This window comes from Aptenodytes forsteri, unplaced genomic scaffold, assembly GCF_000699145.1.
Source record: "Aptenodytes forsteri isolate BGI_AS27 unplaced genomic scaffold, ASM69914v1 Scaffold336, whole genome shotgun sequence".
In the NCBI taxonomy this organism is placed as follows: Eukaryota; Metazoa; Chordata; class Aves; order Sphenisciformes; family Spheniscidae; genus Aptenodytes; species Aptenodytes forsteri.
Genome location: NW_008794911.1, coordinates 3,315,377 through 3,335,170, shown reverse-complemented (window position 1 = coordinate 3,335,170; position 19,794 = coordinate 3,315,377). Strand labels below are relative to the sequence as shown.

Here is a 19,794-nt window from a genome sequence, read left to right as displayed (position 1 = left end):
CCCTTCCAACTGAAATATTCTATTCTGTTTGCCAGTGCTTTTCAAGTGCCTATTACTGCATACTACTTTGTCACCTCCCTCCTTCTCCGTACTTTTGTAAACAACTTTATAATTAAGCATTACATTGCAGGCTACCAGCAAGTAAGACAATTTCTCCCAAATCTTCAACTGCAAGTGAAAAACAAGACATTACGCACACACAAAGAGCAGGTGAAAGTGTGAGCTGCCAGGAACACACTCACATGTGCAAGAAAGCAACACAGATAAAAAAGCACAACTTCTGTGAAAAAGAATTTCATATTTACTTCATTTCTCCACAAATGTAGCTATAAACAGAGGTGCAGTCTTACGTAAGGGCAATAAAAAAAAAATAGAAGCATATAAAGTTGCTAAGTACACAAGTTAGCTGATCAGAAACTGAAAAACAGTCCATAAAGATAAAGTTGTTCTTTCCTTTATCAGTCTTGTGAGCACACAAAAATCGCCAGCATGAGTAAATGGTCACCAGTCAGGATAAATTAAAACTCAAGTTATTGTCCAGGCAGTAATGTAGTTTTACTAACAGAGCGACTAAAATATTCCTTGCAGTGCAACCACTCCCTTAAGTGATGCTAGTCAAATGAAAACTGGTGTCTGAACTTTTACTTCAGAGATTCAGTATCATCAGAAATAAGGAAATAAAAATGAATCACCAAGTATATAGAAGGCTCAAGGCAAAATTCATTGGCTTAAACAAGGACAGTAAGGAATCAGGAAAGTCTTTATAATGAGGTCCTTAGTCTAAATAACCAAAGTTAAGTAGTCTGAAGAAGCACAAACACCTATAATCAAATGCAAGACAAATACAGAAAAGCAGTTTATTGCAACAGGATTTTTCCTAGCCAACATGTAAATTTTTCATAATTCTATGCAAATCTTCTAATTAGTCAGCAACTTTCAACCAAAACCCACTAATTGCTACCTTCAATAACCATTGAGATCAAAGTAGAATCTACAGAATTAAGTGAGTAGTATCTTGTTTCAACTGTTGTTCAAATTAATGTCAAATAAAATTAAAGACTTTCTTCATAATACATATATTTACCATCATTTATGATCTAACCTTTATACTACCTGGATCTACTAGCTGAGACTGCAAGGCATTACCACCTTCACAGTCTGATAGGGGAAAGTAAGTTTCCCATTGTGAAGTTACGAGGAAGCTTTCCTGACAAATGTCTGAGATGCCAGAAGTGGCAGAGGGGAGTACGTTGCACTAGCACAGACATCTGATTTGCAAAATAATAAAATTCTAATACGCGCCTTCTCCCTGATAAAAGGGAGTATTAAAAAAAAATTACTACTTTTAAACAGAACAGTAGAATAAAGAGTTGTTAACATTTATAATTAACTTACATTGGGGGGGTCATATACAGCAAAACTTTTCCTAACTCCCCTAAACTTGACATAGAAAGTAATTTTATCCACGTGTCAATTCTAGCTTAATCCCCTAAAATGCTAGTTTGGAATACAGCTGCTACAAGAAACATAACTAGTATTACATCAAATGCGGTAACCTTGAGCTAGTTTTTAAGCTCCTCTTTGCAGACCAGATGGTATTACTATACTGCTCTGCAATTCATCTGGAAAACAAAATGACATGGCAGAAGTTGTATTATTGAATCTACCAACACACTACAAGATAGCAACAAGCACATCACTTCTCTGTAGTCATTAACCTTCCAATATAAAACACAGTCAGACAGAAACATCTGAGTCATAAAGACCACACAAAGGACACCTCTCTGACAAAGAACGTTTACATTTTGAAGAGGAAATAAAAAACCCAACAAACCAAAAAAATCCATGCCAAAGCACTGTTGCTGACGTAGCTCTTCCTTTCTTTTTGACCTGCAGAGCACAAATCTGCAAGTGTTTCGGGACACAGTATAACAACATACTTTCTTACAAAGTCTCTCCTAAGAATCTGCTGTTTAAAAACATGCCATTTCTCCTCTTCCTAGAAGAAAAAAAAAAAAATCTTTTTCTCAGGGCAGCTGAACTGTACTTAGAAATCCTTATAACACAGGAACTGAATAAAGGCTACAGAGTTTTGTTAACCTTATACAGAATATTTTTACTCCTGGCCCTACGCTCAGCAAACAGCAAGGGTGACTTTCATTTTTATACTAAAGAATCACCAGCCCCATGAAACACCTCAAATTATTAAATTAAGACAGGCTTTTATGTACATCTTTCTCTGACTCAAGAGGAAGGAACAGTCTTCTTGAACACAAAGATCTACAAGTCTGCTTCTGGATATCCAAGGCATTTACACGCCATTGGTTCAACAATGCCGAGTGGCACTGATTCATGGGACGCCTTTCAGGCAAAGGGAGGAGAAATATGTACAGCTACAGTGGGACAAATGCTTCTAATTGATAACTGAATCAAAAACCTGCTAATCATTTCCCAAGCTACTCAAAAAGAGATTGCTGAAAGTAAAGTATAACTTACATTTATTAACAGAGATTTCATTTAATTAAATATAAATCACAAAACTGTCAGGATTACATTTAACCGAGAGAGTCCAACTAAAGACAATTCTGGGTTTTACAGTCTGCAAACTGAATTTCATACATACTAAGCATTTCTCCACTAGCAATCCGTTGCAGAAAAGGAGCCCAAAGGTCCCAGCCCAGCCCTGACAGAGCTTATTTCACCCTCTGTCAAGCACAAATTAACTCAACTAAAAAACACTAAGCAAAATACAGCGCCAAGGATGAGCCTCTAGAAGAGGACGATAACAAGTAAAATAGCACTGTTGAGTCATTTAGCAGAGAAACACCTGGCATTCAACTTTGTGATACAGGAAAAATACATTCTATTATTACTCAAAGCACCTCTGGCATTGGCAATATTATGACAATTTTTTCCAATTCTCTCAAATCTAAAATGAAACCTTTTCAAGTTTAAAATTTAACCTATGATTAAACAGTCTAGAGGATTTACTTTAGTTCTTAGATAAGCATAGAGCCATTCAATTTATATCTGTTGTAGTGGACCTACAGACTCTCCCCTAAATCCATGGAAATTACACTTAGGCAGCTCTTCACTTTTTTATTAAAAGTCAAAGATGATTTGAACTCAATAGTAGTCACTGAGAAACATTATACATGTGACAAGTTGGAAGGCCACTCTGCTGGACATTCTGGATGTACCTTAAGGGAAACAAGGAATCATCAGGCTTTGGTCTCAGTGGAAAACTAAACAAGTCCTCTTTTACCATTCTCAACATTTAGTGTTAAAAACAAAGTTGGATTAAAAATCCACAAAAAAGGACAATTTACTGTGGCATTATCCTAAAGCATTAGTGTTACATAGCTCTTGTCTCTCACTCCTATACCTTAGACCGTATTATCCCAGAAATCTATGACCTTTCCAATTATTTGCTTTCACATTCATTCTCTTGTTCCTTATCTACCTTGTTCCCATCATCACAGGCACAATTAGTTTATTTCATAACAGACTGAGCTGATAGACAATGATGTTAGAAAACGTGGGATTAAATTAAATCCTGGGAGAACACAAACCACATTACAGAAATCAACAGTCTGTTTAAAGAAATAAAACATCAAAAACTCAAGGCATTATGTAAGCGGCAGTAAGGAATAAAAAGCTTTTCCTGCATTTTTTCCACCTTTCCCCCAAAGGCTCTACAGTGTCAAACCAGACTCGCACAGAGCTGAAGGAGCTCAGGTAATAAATTGGAACTGTTTAGCTTAGACAATTGAAGGGTAGAAACTTTAATCCATAGTTAGGCACATAAAAAAAAATAGCCTGGTGATCACAATTTAACAATCTAGAAATCTCAGTGAAAACCGATGTCTAAAGTCTCATTAGAAAGCACACACTCTGTCTCTACAGAAAAGGACACTGAGCAATATACCTAACTTGCCTTTCATGTTTATGGGAAGATAAGCTGCTAGTTGCTATAGGTACTTCTACATAGAAATAGGAGATAAAGTAGGAAAGTGAGAACATCATATTAAAAAAATATGATACTGGATTATAATGATACTAGATTTCCAGGCACTGTATTAAACATAAAATACCTTAGTTCTCATATGAGAAGATGAAATTCCTTTCAGACTATTTCTATATGCTTATCACTGTTCATTTTAATCACGATCCACAAGCCAAATATTTTTGAAGAAAACACATGTTTTAGGACAAGATACAAGAAACAACCAACCCATTTAATATGTACTAAACTTGTATTTTGCCAACTACAGCTTCAACGAGTCTTTGAAGGACAACATATTCACCATATTAAGTGCACAATGAAATGGCATGGAGACAGCATGGCAACGGAGATGGTTTTCTCCAGCACCACTTATCACATGTTGACAGTGCAAGTTTTTAATATAAAATATTATTTTTAATAGGCATAGGTATTTTTCAGCTTGTCTCCAAATATTCCTACAATGCTCTCCTGGGAGACTTCTGCCTGTGAGATACCTCTTGAACAAAATTTTGGAATAGGGCAACTCCAGAAAACAGGAAGAATACTGACAGTGTACCATCCTCAAAACACATGAAAAAGATACTCCAAGTTAATACAGGCTGGTCAGAATAACAGAAATTCTCAAAAAAAACATAGAAGCTGATACAAGTTTCCAGTCAGTGACCAAGGAATCCATTGAGAAAGACCTGCATCTTCTGATAAAGTGCACCTGTTGGAAAAGCATTTTAATTGCTTAGCTTAAGGTCACAACCTGGAGCAGTAAAAGTAGGAAAGAACAGAAATGTTGCAAATAATAACTACAAAATATTTAGGGTAAATCTGCTGTGATGCCCTTCCAGCAGATAACAGGGTGCTGAAGTCTCCCATAAGGGCCAGGACCTGCACACATGAGGTTTCCAGAAGTTGTCTGAAGAAAGCCTCATCTACTTCTTCTTCCCTGATCAGGCAGTCTGTAGCAGACTCCCACCAAAACATGGGTCTGCCTGCAAATCCTGACCATAAACTTTAAGCCAGCTCCCCATCCATCCCAAGCCAGAGCTCCATGCATCCCTGCTGCTCTCTCACAACTTGACAACAAAAGCAACTGGACCTCCGTGTTCTCCCAACCTGTCTTTCCCCAAGTGCCTGTACCCATCCACTACAGCACTCTAGCCCACTTCTGTGAGCTATCCCACCGCACCTCTGTGACCCCAATGAGATCATAGCCCTGCAACTGCATGCAGACCTCCAACTCCTCCTGCTTGTTCCCCATGCTGTATTGTGTGAGTGCACAGGGGCTTCAGAGAGGCCCTCAAAAAAGGGATGAGAGCTCTCCCCATCATACTGTCCTGTAGGCATTCCCTTACTTATGTGCATACACTTGAGGTGGTCCCCTTCTGTCCCAACTGTTGACCTTGAGGTGTCTCCTGTCCACAGCATCCTAACCCCTTTGCTAACAACCCAATCCACCACTTCCTCACTTGCTTCTTGGCCATCATCTCCCTCCCGTGTCATTCTTAGTTTAGAGCTCTCCTGGATGAATTTGCATTACCTTTTATTCTAAATGCTCTGAAATCTTACTGCTTACCAAAAGCAAGATTAATGCAAGCCAGGAGCATGATCGAAATATATACTAAAAAAGTTGCACTAAAATTCTATACCAGAACATAAAACCCTATAAAAATATTTCTTTCACTGTTAGAATACATCAAACATGGCACACGCTTTTATCTTCTGCCCTCTAGACTTAATTAGGTACTCAGCTCCTTTCAAAAAAAAATATTCAAGTGCTTTCAATAAAAGGCAATAATAATAGAAATGCTTTACTCTACACTCACCTACTCAAATCTGTAAATGCTGAACCTGACAAAAATCTCAACTTTTAAAGGTAAGTTTAATGTATGAAAAGCACAAAGCAGAAAGTGCAAGTAATTAAAAATCTTCACTCAAAGTCAATTTAAAAAAGAATTTTGCACTGGCACACACTGCTTCACAAAAATGAAACGCTTGAATCCCCTTAGCTTAGTCTGAGAGAGGAAAGCTCAAGTGAATTAAGTGAATTATCATCTACAGACTTCAAAAGAAAAATGTTTATCATTAAGATATTTTCATTGTTAATTAAGACAGAGCTTCACACAGGCAAGTTTTCCAATTCAGTTTGAGGGAAAATACATATATTTGCCACTAGATGGCTCCTCTGTACGACACACAACACACAGCCTCCTGCCCAGCAACCCGCTCTTCCTCAAGCTGTTGAAGCAACTGGTGCTTCAGCAGCAAGGGACCCCCACATCCAGCAGTCAAACACACAGCTTCTTGCCGCTCCAAAGCGGCTCGGCCTAATTTTCCGATGTTAATTACTTTAAGAATCCTTGTGATAATCCTTTACAGAATTTCTGGCATACCTGCTTTTGCTAAATTAACATGATGTTTGTGAACATGAAAAATGAGATATGCTTTTCCTGATTTTCTCCTCACAAGCTACCTATTCACCTCATTTGGGAACAACTTGTAGCAACGTAAATTAGAAACCGCTTCATCCCTCCCACCTCCCAAGATCACACTAAATGCTGGAGAAAAATGTTTTATACACTTTGTCCCATTTTCTTATTTTTAAAAGGCATAATACACAAAACTGGCAGGTTAAGTTCTACTGACACCTACATCCTCCACCTCACAGTCATCTCTTCTTCTCTTTCCAGAAGGAGCACAAGTCCAAACTTCTCTCCTGCTAATGAGAATATTGTTATCTTTCCAGAGCACTTTGTGCCCTTTGATCTGTATTTCAAGGCATACAACATACTACGCTGCTATAAATAAGCAACAGTTGAGCTATGATTCATAGTTGAAGTAGCTACACAAAAATTTCCAGAAAGTGATCTTGCTCCCACCTGCACAGGTCTCAGTGAACCAAGCAAATGTTTGTTTACTGCTGGTTCCTCTGCTGAAAAATGGATCTCAGGTAACATTTTAGATAAACAGGCCCACATTTGCATCTTTAGCTGATTCAGTTCTCGCTATGACAAGAAGAATACTGCAGAACTTCTTTCTCTAGACCACAAGTGGTATCTTCCATGCTGGTTTGGCACAGAGGATTGACTCCTTTCCCTTCCTAAAGGAATTTGCCTTTTCTTTTTGTATGCCAAAGCGGATACAGGAGGTCACAAGTTTGGGGGGTAGATGGTGGATGATTAGGAACAGGAAGAGATTGACTTTTCACTGTTTAACAAGCAGGTGACAACTGAGTAAGACTAGGAGGATGAAATGGATGAATTTATCTGCTTCCAAGAGAAAAGTAAGAAAGTTCGAGTAAATTCGTATTTCCCAGAATGCTTCTATAATATATCACAGTTACACAAAACACCTGAAAAAGTTCAGACATGTTCCCTCTCTTCCAACTAAATGAGATTTTTAAAAGTACACTGAAACCACGTACCATTCCCTGCTACCATGTAAAGCAGACTGTAACCCCCCAGTAAAACAAGCATTCACCCTATGCTGTCTCTGAGCAAAGGTACCCACCTTTGAACAGACCTGTCCTCAACGAGTTGTGCTGCAGTGCCAGATGAAGCACAAACTGAAGCCCTGCACATTACATTCGCAATGCAACTAATCCCACCTCCTCTGCGTAGCTTACCATCACAACAGACTGGGAAAAAGAGGAAGTGGGACTGGGCTCTCAACCTGAAAACCCAATTTCCTTACCTAAATCAACATATTTTTCACCCTTCTAAGGAAACAATAAGATATCAGCAAAAAGGGGAGCGTGGATGAGAAAATAGCTAAATACCAAAGAGAAATTTAAGTTAAGTGGGACTGAGATGTAGCACCAATTAATAAGTTAATTGGTGAATTAAGAAAGAGAACAGACACACACAATGCAAGAGGGAGAAAGCTATGGAGAAAGAAAATGGAGAGGACCTGACAGGTATAACCTAGACATAAGTTATTTTTCCATCCCTCCTAAATCAAGTGCAAGAATTTTATTCACACATCTTATCTGACATCACTGAAGCATGTTTCATGGATCTCTTCAAATGTACACAACAGTACCAAAACTGATGAAATAAGTTAGATCAGTACTATTAAATACTGAAGAAAGTATCACGAAGCTAATAGGAATAACCTTTTTTATCTTCTGTTTTTAAAACAGCTGTATACCACTTTTGTGGATAATTTTTACCATCACTACCAACACTAGGTTTATATACTTACGTGTTGCTTTTATTAGAGTAAGTTGCAACAAAATTCAAATTTCACACTGGCTGCTATTAGACACACTGTATAGCACTTTTTTTAAAATGCATGCATATAAATATCCATGAGACTCAAACCCTTTATAGTAGTACTTTGCACAGATAACGGTGGGTCTTACACGCAGATCAAATTAAGAGTGTGAAACTTTGGCACTAAAAAGGTAACACAGCTGGTTTCTTGTCTTCTTGTCATATACATGACAAGGTGATATACACAGCACAGAAGCGATACAGCACATAATTAACAGTGGCCACACAAACACCTACACTAAATAAGTGAAGCTAAGAGACAGACATTTTCTTTCTTTTGCTCCAATGCCATGAAATTCAATGAGCTTGATGGTCACACTGAAGTGATTCTACATTTCAAACTCCTAGGTAGCTACTGAGTGTATTACACAGCTGAAGAGAAATGTTGAACGTATTGGATCTGTGAAAGAATAAAAACAAGACATACCTTGTCTATTCCCATTCTCTTCATCCTAAGGAAAAAGAAAGAGTGCATATTAAAAATTTTGATAAATGGAAAAAAATGCAGACTTGAAGTGAACTTGTAAGATTAAGTCTGCATTCTGATCTCTCATACTTTTTCACAAATATTTAACTTTACAGAATTAAGGCTTTCATTCTGAGAATGTAGTGTAATACCTGTTTTAAAAAAAACTAAGCACAGTTCCATGAAACATCCCCACAGAAAAAACATGAACAGCATGATCTGAAGACAAATGTACCAAAACCCCCAAAACACTGCCATGAAGCCTAATACTGCACTGTGTGGCATTGCAAGTATGCTTCCACCCTGAAAGCCAGGCAGGAGAGGTTATACTTTAATCATCTAAGGATTCAAAGCTAAATAATATGCAAGAGATTAAAAATATTTTGTAACTAAGTTCTGAAAATGCTTCCTGAAATTTGAAATATCAAGTTTGTTTTGCCTTCAGTACTACTGCCTAGAAAAAAAAATATCTACCCCAAACACTATTTAGTAAGAACCTCAGAGGTTCTCCTTCTGCTCATTGCACTATATATACACAATCGTAACTACCAGGTATCACTGACAGGCCTTAAAAAAAAAAGAAATCACACAACTGGAATGTCCTGAGGGAGAATGGCATGCTTAAAATAGAAAATGATTACTTAAGTTACTTTCTTGTCCATTATTTTAATATGAATGAAAGAATTTTGAAAGATCATGGCTAATCTCATCTAAAAAATTCTACCATTTGAAAAGCACAATTGTTTAAATATGGAAATACATGCTTTTTTCCTGAACTGTAACTTTATGGAGTAAAAAACTTTCAACCTCAATACAATTCCTTAGACTAATCCGTACTATTTGGAAAGTATTTCTAACAATTCACCTCAGCTAATTAAAACAGCTTTGTCCTGAAGGAAAGAAGGAGCAAGGAGATGATCACAGAAATAATTTTCATCTGTATTTTTCCTTCTACTTTTAAATGGATTAATTCCAAATTTCTAGGTCTTTTGCATTTAAAGACAAATCACTATCTTTTTCATATTAAATATTTTCAAAGCAATTGCACACTGATCTGAGCAAATTATTCAAGAGAGGAAGACTTGAAGAAAGAGAGGGAGTAAGACCTGGATATGAACACTATATAATGATGAGGATGAGAAGTCTCTCCTAGGTGCAATACATTTCTTGTGAGACTTGTACAAGAGTTCTGCTGGAGCTTTGTAAGATACTACAGAAAGATAACTTTAAGGAAGAAAAACAACAACAAAAGAAACCCAAAACCCCCAAAACACTGAGTTAACGGAGATCTGGTACTTGTTCTACTTTTAAAAAGCCACGATAATTATAATTACCACCCAAACTCTGAGAGCAGCAAACGGTATACCCTTAAGCTGGACAGTCCTGTCTGCTCTATACTTTGGCAAAAATACCACACTAGTAGACAAGTACTGTTAAAATTTATCACTAGATTGCTTGAAGCCCTGTAACAGCCAGCTGGTTTTGAACTATGATCACCCAAAAGAACAGCAGTGAAGAATTAGACAAGGCTAACATCTGCACGTCTCTAGTTTCCACCCAATCTGTCAAGTGAAAAAACATCTTTAGGACTTTGAATATTAGAGCTCATAGTCTGGAAAATGTGGGTCACACACGGGGGGGGTTACCTGGTTTGATGCTATAAAACAGAAAGAACTATGGAAGTGAAAAGTTAGCTAATATAGAATTGCCATCATTTATGAAATACTGCAGTGGGTCTGTCAGTTTGTCACTGGGTATGCAAAGCTCTGTTATAAGAGACAGCTGCAAAACATTAGTTTTTCATGGTATCAAGCCAATGAGCTCAGGCCTTTAAAAATGGAATGCTTTATAACGCAAATGTTTTGGAATTAGCCTTCCCTCCTACATTTACCTCTTACACATTGCAAGATGTTAGTATATGCTGCTTCCATACCTAGAGAAGGTTTTCTTTTATCACTTACTTGCTTCTCAGACTGACTGAACCTGGAGAACGAACTTCACATGCAAAAAAAGCATGTTGCTGACTAACAAATCCTAATAAACATCTGATGTTAAAAGCATAATTTAACATAGGTTTTTTGCAAGGCTAGCTTAAGAAATCTTCCACACACTCCCTATTCACTTTCTGAAGGGAAAGGAGGCATGGGAAGCAAGAAGGATGCATAATGGGTTGTTCCTGAATGTGCAGCTATTCCCAGTTCGGTGTGTGGCCCCGCACAAGCACAGCCAAGTACTTTTGCCAAAGTGAAATATGTTAAACTGCAATCTCAGGTTCCAAGATCATCTTTCACACCATCCTTCACACAGGGCTGTCCCTCCCAACAGACCTACCAAACAACACTTTCTTCCATAACCTTTCTCTATCATAATGTTTATAAAGTAGTTAACTAATAACAATTACAATGAGAAATAGTCCCTTGATTTGTAGTTAATTAGCTGTTTTGTGCAGGAACCATGAAAAGATATCCTGAATTTGACCTAGATCTGCAGTACTATGTACACACTGAATGTTAAATGAAATAAATTTAATATAATATATAATAAAAACATAAATAAACTAAATATAACATACTAGTATTCAGTATTAAAATACGCAGAGATACTTCCCTGAATTAATTATAACCAATCATGTTCAATCATTTCAACAACAGCAAGTAAGGCCTGTTTTCCAGTCAGATGTAAATGGAGGAAACAAAGCTTTATGGATGCTCCTCATACGCAGTTATGCGGGTCACTGTCACCTTGTCACTAAGGTATCAAGTTTTATTCTTGCAACTCACCCTGCTTATTCAGGTGTTACACATCTAACTCAGGTGGCCCAGCATGCCAGTTAGAGCACTGGTCTAGCTATCTACCAAGAATTGCAGTTTCACATTGATGACAGTAGAAGTCTATGAAAGGCAGAAATCAGCTTTGTACGTGTAAGGCTATAAATATCTGCAACTAGAGTTTACTCTCACCAAACCCTAAGTCTCTTGGTTAACACGACTCCACCTATTTTATACAGGTTTTGATCAGTTCTTTCTTTTTCAGAAAAAATCAGTAGCATCATTAAAAATAAAATGAAAGTTTAGCACTGTTGGGTTTTTCTGATCAGCTCTGAAACAAAAGAGAAACCCTTGTTGAAGTTCCGCGACACATAGAGACATCCATGAGATGGACCAGATAGCTAGAATTTCATGCTCTTGACTGTAAGATGGACTTTGCTTCTGCACAAAAGTGACCCTCATTCTTTTAGACTGGTGCTCTGCACTTCTGAATAACAGGAGAAGCCTTACAGCTCTCTCCCTATTGAATAGCAAGGGTAAGGTGTGCCTCCAGTCTGTGAAATATTAAGGGAAGGTGTCACCAAAAAAAAAAAAAATCACCTGAAGAACTGAAGATAACTCAAGGCAGGTACTATTAGGTGTTAATATATTAAAAGACAAGTGTGTTTTGGGACTCCCAGTCAGCCAGAGCTTTGAGGCAGATCTGCCTAGACCTCTTCCTTGTACACTTCCTTGTAGTTCCTCCCCAGGACAACTAAAAAAAGGCTTTTCAACTGAACACAGGCTTTCTTAGACTAACAACTGGAACACTGAACTACTTAAAATTTAAATAAAACCCCAACACCTCAAATGCACCTAGGCAGAGAACAGATTATTAAAGATTTTTATAAAATAATGCCCACTCTTCTCCACTCAATACATCCTTTGGGGTAGAGTTCTTTGCTTCCAAGAAAATTCACTTCAGTCACTTTCCAGGTTGCAGCCTTCTCCGGCCTGTAGGAAGCTTTTCTTCCCATTCCCACGGAATATCCAGCTGTGGTGTGACCTTTATTACACCCTGCAGTCTAGGAGCATTATGCTCTCTGTCCTAGAGATGCCCACTGTTCACTCCATGTGAGGAGCCTTGTCCTTTTCTCCCCAGAAAATTCCACCTGTCAACAGAATTTCACAGAATTGACCTGTCAACAGCTTTTCAAAACACACACAAACTGCAAGCAACAGAAGCAGAACTTTTAATGGAGAAATTTTCACTAGATATTTCTGAATTGGTACCAAGAGCGGGTATTAAAAAAAAAAAAAAAAGACAAAGAATGTGGAAAGACTGATTGAAGGAGAGCTGTTTTAGATGTTTTTCTCTTTACTGCCTCTACCAGTTTGTGTTGACTTGCAGTAAGATTTAGCGATCTTGAAATCTCTCCTTGAAAGCAATCAGAGGAGCTAGAATGCAAAGCTTCCGTGGGGTAAAAAAAGACCTCTGCACTGATCTAGAGGGAAAGTGACAGCATCAGGTTGACACTTGTGATAACAAAAGGATTGCGTCTCTGAGAAACTAGTAGAGGATTGAGTAACTCTGGCTGTTATGTCAATGGCATCTTTAAGTTCCAGCTGTAACCTCTACCTTAAGTCTGAGGTAACTGCATGCATTCTCAGGTGTGAAGAAGGGACAAGGCTACTACAAGATTTAAGACAGTCAGAAAACCAAATCATAGTTATCATTTTTATACTACCTCTAAGGTGTGCAAAACAAAACATCTCTGCCTTCCAAGGCCATTACAGTTTTGATCGAGGAAAGAGACAGGAATGCTATTTCAACTTGGAATCAATGACAGAGACTGTAATTAGCTGGTATCCAATACGATCTTTGGTCAAATAAGAACGGCAGAGAAATCAGATTTGCCTCATATTAGGATCAGGCTGACAATAAGTGAATTTCATTCTTTAGTACCATAACTTAGGTACACAGACTTCTATAAAAGCCACCTTATAAAGACCCACAAATAATAATTTTGAAGATCTGGGGTTTTTTTCCTACCACCTCATGGACATTAAAAGGAAGAAGAGAGAATGTAACAGTTAGGTTAATTTACAGAAGTATTGACAAGGGCTCTGTCCAAATGAACCTTACCATCTTTACATGTAACTGAATCCCTGAATAAAAGTATTACGATTATCCAACAATCTCATTATTTCCTTTTCAAAAAACAGACAGAAATGGGAATGAATTAACCAGATTCTGACAAATCAGAGAAGAAACAGAGGAAAAAAAAAAAAAGAGGTGCTAAGAGCTCTCTTGCAGAAGAAGGGGGAGGTAGAACTTCAAGACACGCCTTGAGATTTACAGGTATCAGGCTCACTATGTACTGCCTGGGTCTCTCTCAGAAACCATCAGATGTGAATAAGAGGAGAAGGGCTGACATTTCTTTTTTATATTACTTGCCCTTCCGTGTGCCTATCTCCTTCTGCATGTGAAAAAGGTATCCTCCTCCTCAGAAAGATCTACTGATACATTCCTGAAGAAACCTATCCAGTCACTTCTTAGTTAAGGAGATTCATCCTGCTCACGCTGTTTATTTTTTCGCCCTCAATGTGAATAGGGGTTGCCATTGGGAGATGCTAAAAAGTGCATGTAATTTGTTCTGCTCAGCTAAGCCTTCCCCACCCTCCTTCCTGTTTCACACTGGAATTCAACCAGATATTGCTCTTGGCAGACTCTCTATAACCTGTGTTGAAGGACAGAAATGTTGGGATCACCTGATACTGCTAATAGTCTTGCTTCCAGTTAGCTTCAGGGACCCCTTGTCAAGGGGAAAAAATTTGGGTGCTCAAGTGCAGGCTCAATAGCTGAAGTTAACTGGAAAAATGTGCCAACTTTCTCCTGCACAGCTTTTTCTACTTCAGAAGAAATCTTACAGCCACCTAGGACAGGCAAAAATGACAACTTTAACGAAAGACTCCTGCAGAGACACAAGTCAATTAGCTATTTGGGAAGAGCGTGAAGCTTCAATAACCATTCCCCATCTTGGTAAGAATCTGTTCTTCCGCCTAACTGGAAAAGCAAAAGCGAAAATGAGAGGTGGCATAGATTATGAGAACTTGCATACTTGATGACTTTAAAATGAGCAAATATTATTTGAACTCACTAGGAAAAACCCTCTCTCAATATTCAAGTGTCTATCACTATTAAATGGACTTTTTCTCAACATCAGGTACTACAGCAACTTTCAAAAGGTTCAGTCACATAGGAGAATACATACACCCTTTGAGCAATGCAGACCAATTAGCTATTTAACATTTAGAACTACTTATTTTAAATAAATAAATAACTGTAAAATATTTTAAGTTAAGAAAGTTGTCTTAATGTAGGCATACACCCTTTGAGCAATGCAGACCAATTAGCTATTTAACATTTAGAACTACTTATTTTAAATAAATAAATAACTGTAAAATATTTTAAGTTAAGAAAGTTGTCCTTTAATGTAGGCCTGTATATATTTGTCTCCTGACTGACAGGGAATTGCAGATTGTTGTTCTTTTCAGCAGAAAGAACAGAATATAGAAACACAACCCATCTTTCTAACATACATTAATTTTAGGATACTCAGAAACTATTGTAAACTAATGCTTTTCCAGGCTATTCTCTTCATATGATGTATGACAAATTTCAATTGGGGCGGGGGGGGCGGGCAGAGGACGGACAGGAGGGATGAGACAAAACACCCCCCCCACAAGCCTCCCACCCTTTAAGTCTACACTTTAAAAGGTGTACAGACTAATCACACTGGCTTTGGGTAAAAAAAATTCTGTAGAGATAAATATTTCCATATTCTGCAATAACCACTGGTCTTACCCATGGTAACAAGTATTTTTAACTCGGGTGAGCTCATACCCAGTCAATTCCATTTTCTTAGAACAGATCAGTACATGGTTATCAAACAATGTAATAAGTGAGCCCGCCCACCCACCTTACACACAAGGGATCTTTCATCTGTGTAAAACAATCTTATATATACATTTACTTTCAAGCAAGCTGGATTTTTTACCCTAAAAGTATAATAAAGCTATATATAAGTGCTTCATTATTAATGTAACTTACTTTAAAAGAAAACTGAACTGCAGATTCTGGAGGGTAAACTATGAAGTGTCTTAAGGTGAAGCCAAAACCCTGAGATGTCCTCCTTAGCACAACAGTTTTGGGACCAGGCCAAGAAAAAGTTTCTTCTTCCTCCGATGGTGATATAGCTTCACTCTGCTCTTTTCCATCTTTATTTTTTGATGCCTAAAATAAAAAAAAGCACACACAGAAGTTGTAATTTGGATAATTAAAAAAACAAACCCAAAAATCAAACAAACATTACTGTGCACTTGAAAATATAATTTCTCCCCCCATAACCAAAATAACTTGATGATCTTTAACATTTTCAAAAGAAATGTGTATTGTAAAGCAGCATCCCTTACAGCATTACACCTCTGGTCATATCACATACAGACCTACTCTTAAATTTTAAATGAAATTAGGTATTAAGAAAGTCAATGTACAACAGCGAAAGGCTCAAATGAACCGCAAGAAATGTGTACAGCTTGCATGTTTTATTTGCTTTCTACTTTACTTAGATACAAACATGTATCTTCTGGGACTTCATTTCTGGGTGCACATAGCTCACACACATACATACAAAACCAACTCCTCTCTTCCTCACTTACAACGCAGGCATGGTTTTCTTGACTAGTATCTCCTCACTTAAAACAAGTAAAACAGAATTGAAGAACATATGCAATTGGTTAGGCTTCTTCAGCAAGACACTTTTCCTCTAGTCATACCTTTGACTTCACCTTTGGTTTTTCCACCCTTAGCTACTTTCTCTGAGCATTTCACTACGCAAATTCTAAATACAGAAGTAGAAAGGTCTGGTTTCCTTTTACAGTACTACTGCAATCCCTCCTCTCATGCAGAAATAAGACATCTTGGTTTTTTTCTTAAGGGTAATTTTAATGCCTGTGACTCAAGAAACATTATTATAAAAATATTTATCTTCTCAGCCTTACGTGAAATCTTTCATTTCAATTTTCAAAGCGAGTGCCACACCACACACAACATTTCAAATCAAAAGGCAGAAGACATACAAAGAAAGCATGCAAAACCCTACGACCCTCCTCTAAATATTCTAGTTCAACGATGCGTGAAACAAATTTAGATACCAGAGCCTATAGCCTATTCAAAGGGTATTCAAACAGAAATAATAGTCTTCTTGTCCTTCTGTAGCTCTGCTGCTGTGGCTCAGCAACTGGCTGATCGTGTCAGAATTTACTGCTTGGTTTTCTTCCTGGGCTGCTCCAAAATATTCCCTTTTGATTCAGCCTTACAGCTAGGATCTCAAACTGCAGTGCTTATCGGCAAGGTGGGCCCAGCCAACTCCAATCAACATCTACAGAGAAGACAAAGCATTTCCACTCTAACCACATGATAGCAACACGCCTGTAAGGAAAATGTTGCAGCTGCTTGGTGAGATTGTTAACCCACCAGAACATGTTCTGCATTCAGGTATGTAAAACACAACGCATTTCTACACAGATGCTACGGTTTGTCCTTGGAAACCCACCTCTTGGTACATCCAACAGGGAGGACAAGGAAATACTAGCCAGTGCTTCAAAGATCAGCCTTCCTACCTCCAACAACCCTGTTCTTCAGCAAGGAAAAAAAACATACAAACGGAGAAGGGTCTTAGTGCTAGAGCCAAGACAAGAAATGGAGCCACTTCTGGAACCAGAAAATGCAGAGAATCCAGAGCAGCCCAACAGGACTCTGCTCCACTGAAAAGCCTAGAAGGATTATCAGCAGATTTTGGAAAGAACAATAATAAATATCAAGGACTCGATCTCAGCCTAGTCTGTCCTCATCTATCATCTTCATTCACCTTTTAAAGTGTTAGGGTGAAAACAAAAAGACTGCCATTAGATGGCTAAGGAATGAAAAATTAGCGAGCACTGTGGAACTGCCAAGGTGAGTGGCTTTAGTTTAAATTTCAAGCAATGCAAAGATTAAGTTAAAAGTTACATAATCCTTTAGCCTAGGGATGGGGTTTGTTATTGAGGTGTTCCCCACCAATCTGTTCAGCTTCTGAACATGACAGCATTTTTTCAGTTCTGCGCAAATAGATGTCCCTTCTCAGTTTTTCAATCTCGTGACATGAGCAGAAACCAGAGCCAGTAAGAACATTTTGATCCTAGTAAATCAGCAAAAGAAGTAGCTCCTAATAAAAGAATACCATTGGTCTCTAAAGAATGACAGTGATTTCTTCCATTAAGTGATAGGCAGCAATCCATCTATTTAACATTCTCCTGCAATCTTTTGTTTCTCCTCTCAAATTTTTATAGGCAACAATTGATGCAGAAGTTTTGAACAATCGTAAACAACTGCAGGTATTGCACAAGGTCAAAAAAATGTTAATAAGCAAATACCTATCATTATGGATATGTAAACAGTAAGCTTAAATTTAGCACTGAAAAATAAAAGTCTACAACATACTTGCATCTTGTTTCTGACAAAAACCTAACTAGCCTAAAGGTAATTTTAGTATGTATAACAACTGATCACTGAGATTTACATACAGAAATACTGTAACCTGAGTTCAAAATACAGCAATACAGAGAACTTCACCAGGTCTGAGAAATGTGGGATGCAGCATTTGATTGTAGTGAGAAGAGAACCTCTAATTTCCTTGTAATTTCACATAAACTTTTAGCATTCGTGGAAGTTGCTGAACTAATAGCTATTCATAAACAACAGTACTCCCCAGTCAAATCATTATTCCTTGAAAGAGCCTGCCAGAAGTGGAAGGTTATCTTCACGCCATCCTTGAACCCCCTGCGAGGTCTGCCAACAGGGCAACAGAAAAAGCCACTATTAATAATAAATGTGAGACATGTTCAGTAACAGCAACTTTCAGCCACCACTATGAACAAGAACCTGAATTGTAAAGAGAAGAGAGTCAACACCTGTTGAGTCACCCTGTGACATGTCCAACCATATCACACACACCAGAATATCCCTTGCCAGAGAAGGCTTTAAAAAGGAACAAGAAAAGTTTTCAAAAACACGAACAAAACAAGGATGCAAGACAGCAAACAAGAAACAGATAATATTTAGCATAAGCAAGAATATGTTACTGAAGGCAGAGTTCCTACATGGTTTTCCCTGCAAGCCAAAAATGATAGTAATCAAGTTACGAATACATAAATAACTCATATCCTTAAGGTGATTTGTCTTTAGGGTAGACTCATTTGCATTTCAACAGAATGAAAATAAATGCTTTATTTTCTTTTCATATAAAATCTAACAAACCAAAAGACTATTTTGCCATACTCCTTACTGAAGATCTGTAAGTTTGTTCCTCTATAGATTCAATGCTCAAAATTGAAGTCAGAATGTATGCAATTGAGTTCAAGGACTGAAGAATCCCAGGCTACTAAAAGTGACTCGAGCATCATTTCCCTCAGTACTTCTTCATACAAGGTTTCTGCACAAAGTATCTCAAAGCATCATTTCCTGTTATATGCAATTACAAGGACATACAACAGATGCTTAAGTGCATTGCAAAATGCATACTTTAATACTGTATTTAACCCTTTTCTCTGAGCAATGAAAGCATCCATGAAAAATCAGGTGGCATCTTAAAGAACTACATGAATCACTGTGAACTTAACACACAACAACAAAATTATGTAAAACCAGTAAATAGCATTGATGTTTATAAATTATAGTATTTCCAATTAAAAGTAAATCTCAAACCAGTAATTTCCCATTGTATCCACCTGAAAAAAAAAAGGTAAAGACACCCAACTTGCATGCTCTCCAATGCCCCTCTTTTAAACTTCTGAACAATTTACAGACAGACCTATATTAAGCATGCTAAAAATCCTTAAGTGACAGTCATAGCTAATTGCAATACAAGCTATCAATAAAGAATTGTCTTCTTGACTATCTAAACAGATAAATAGGTATACTCTGACTTCTGAATACTGTCTTCATAGATGAAGAACAGTGAACACAAGAAGCAATTGATACACTGCACTATCAATCCTTGAAAAAAATCATTCAAGCCATTTTAAAGTTGGTGCGAGTGTGCTGGTTTTGGCTGGGGCAGAGTTAATTTCTTTCACAGTAGCTCGTATGGGGCTGTGTTTTGGATTTGTGCTGGAAACAGTGTTGACAATACAGGGATGTTTTAGTTACTGCTGAGCAGTGCTTACACAGAGTCAAGGCCTTTCCTGCTTCTCACACCACCCCACCAG

At 37.7% G+C, this 19,794-nt stretch overlaps 1 protein-coding gene across 1 annotated transcript in view; it reads right to left on the bottom strand.

Moving 5' to 3' along the window:
- ARHGAP21 (Rho GTPase activating protein 21) overlaps positions 1–15,645 on the bottom strand; it is a 76,045-nt gene extending 60,400 nt beyond the window's left edge. Inside the window, exons 1-2 of the mRNA XM_019471003.1 lie at positions 15,599–15,645; positions 8,699–8,723 (exon numbers count right to left, since the gene is read on the bottom strand). The gene's annotated coding sequence lies outside the window, so the exon portion shown is untranslated. The remainder of the gene's footprint in view (positions 1–8,698; positions 8,724–15,598) is intronic.
- Positions 15,646–19,794: the final 4,149 nt, after the last annotated feature.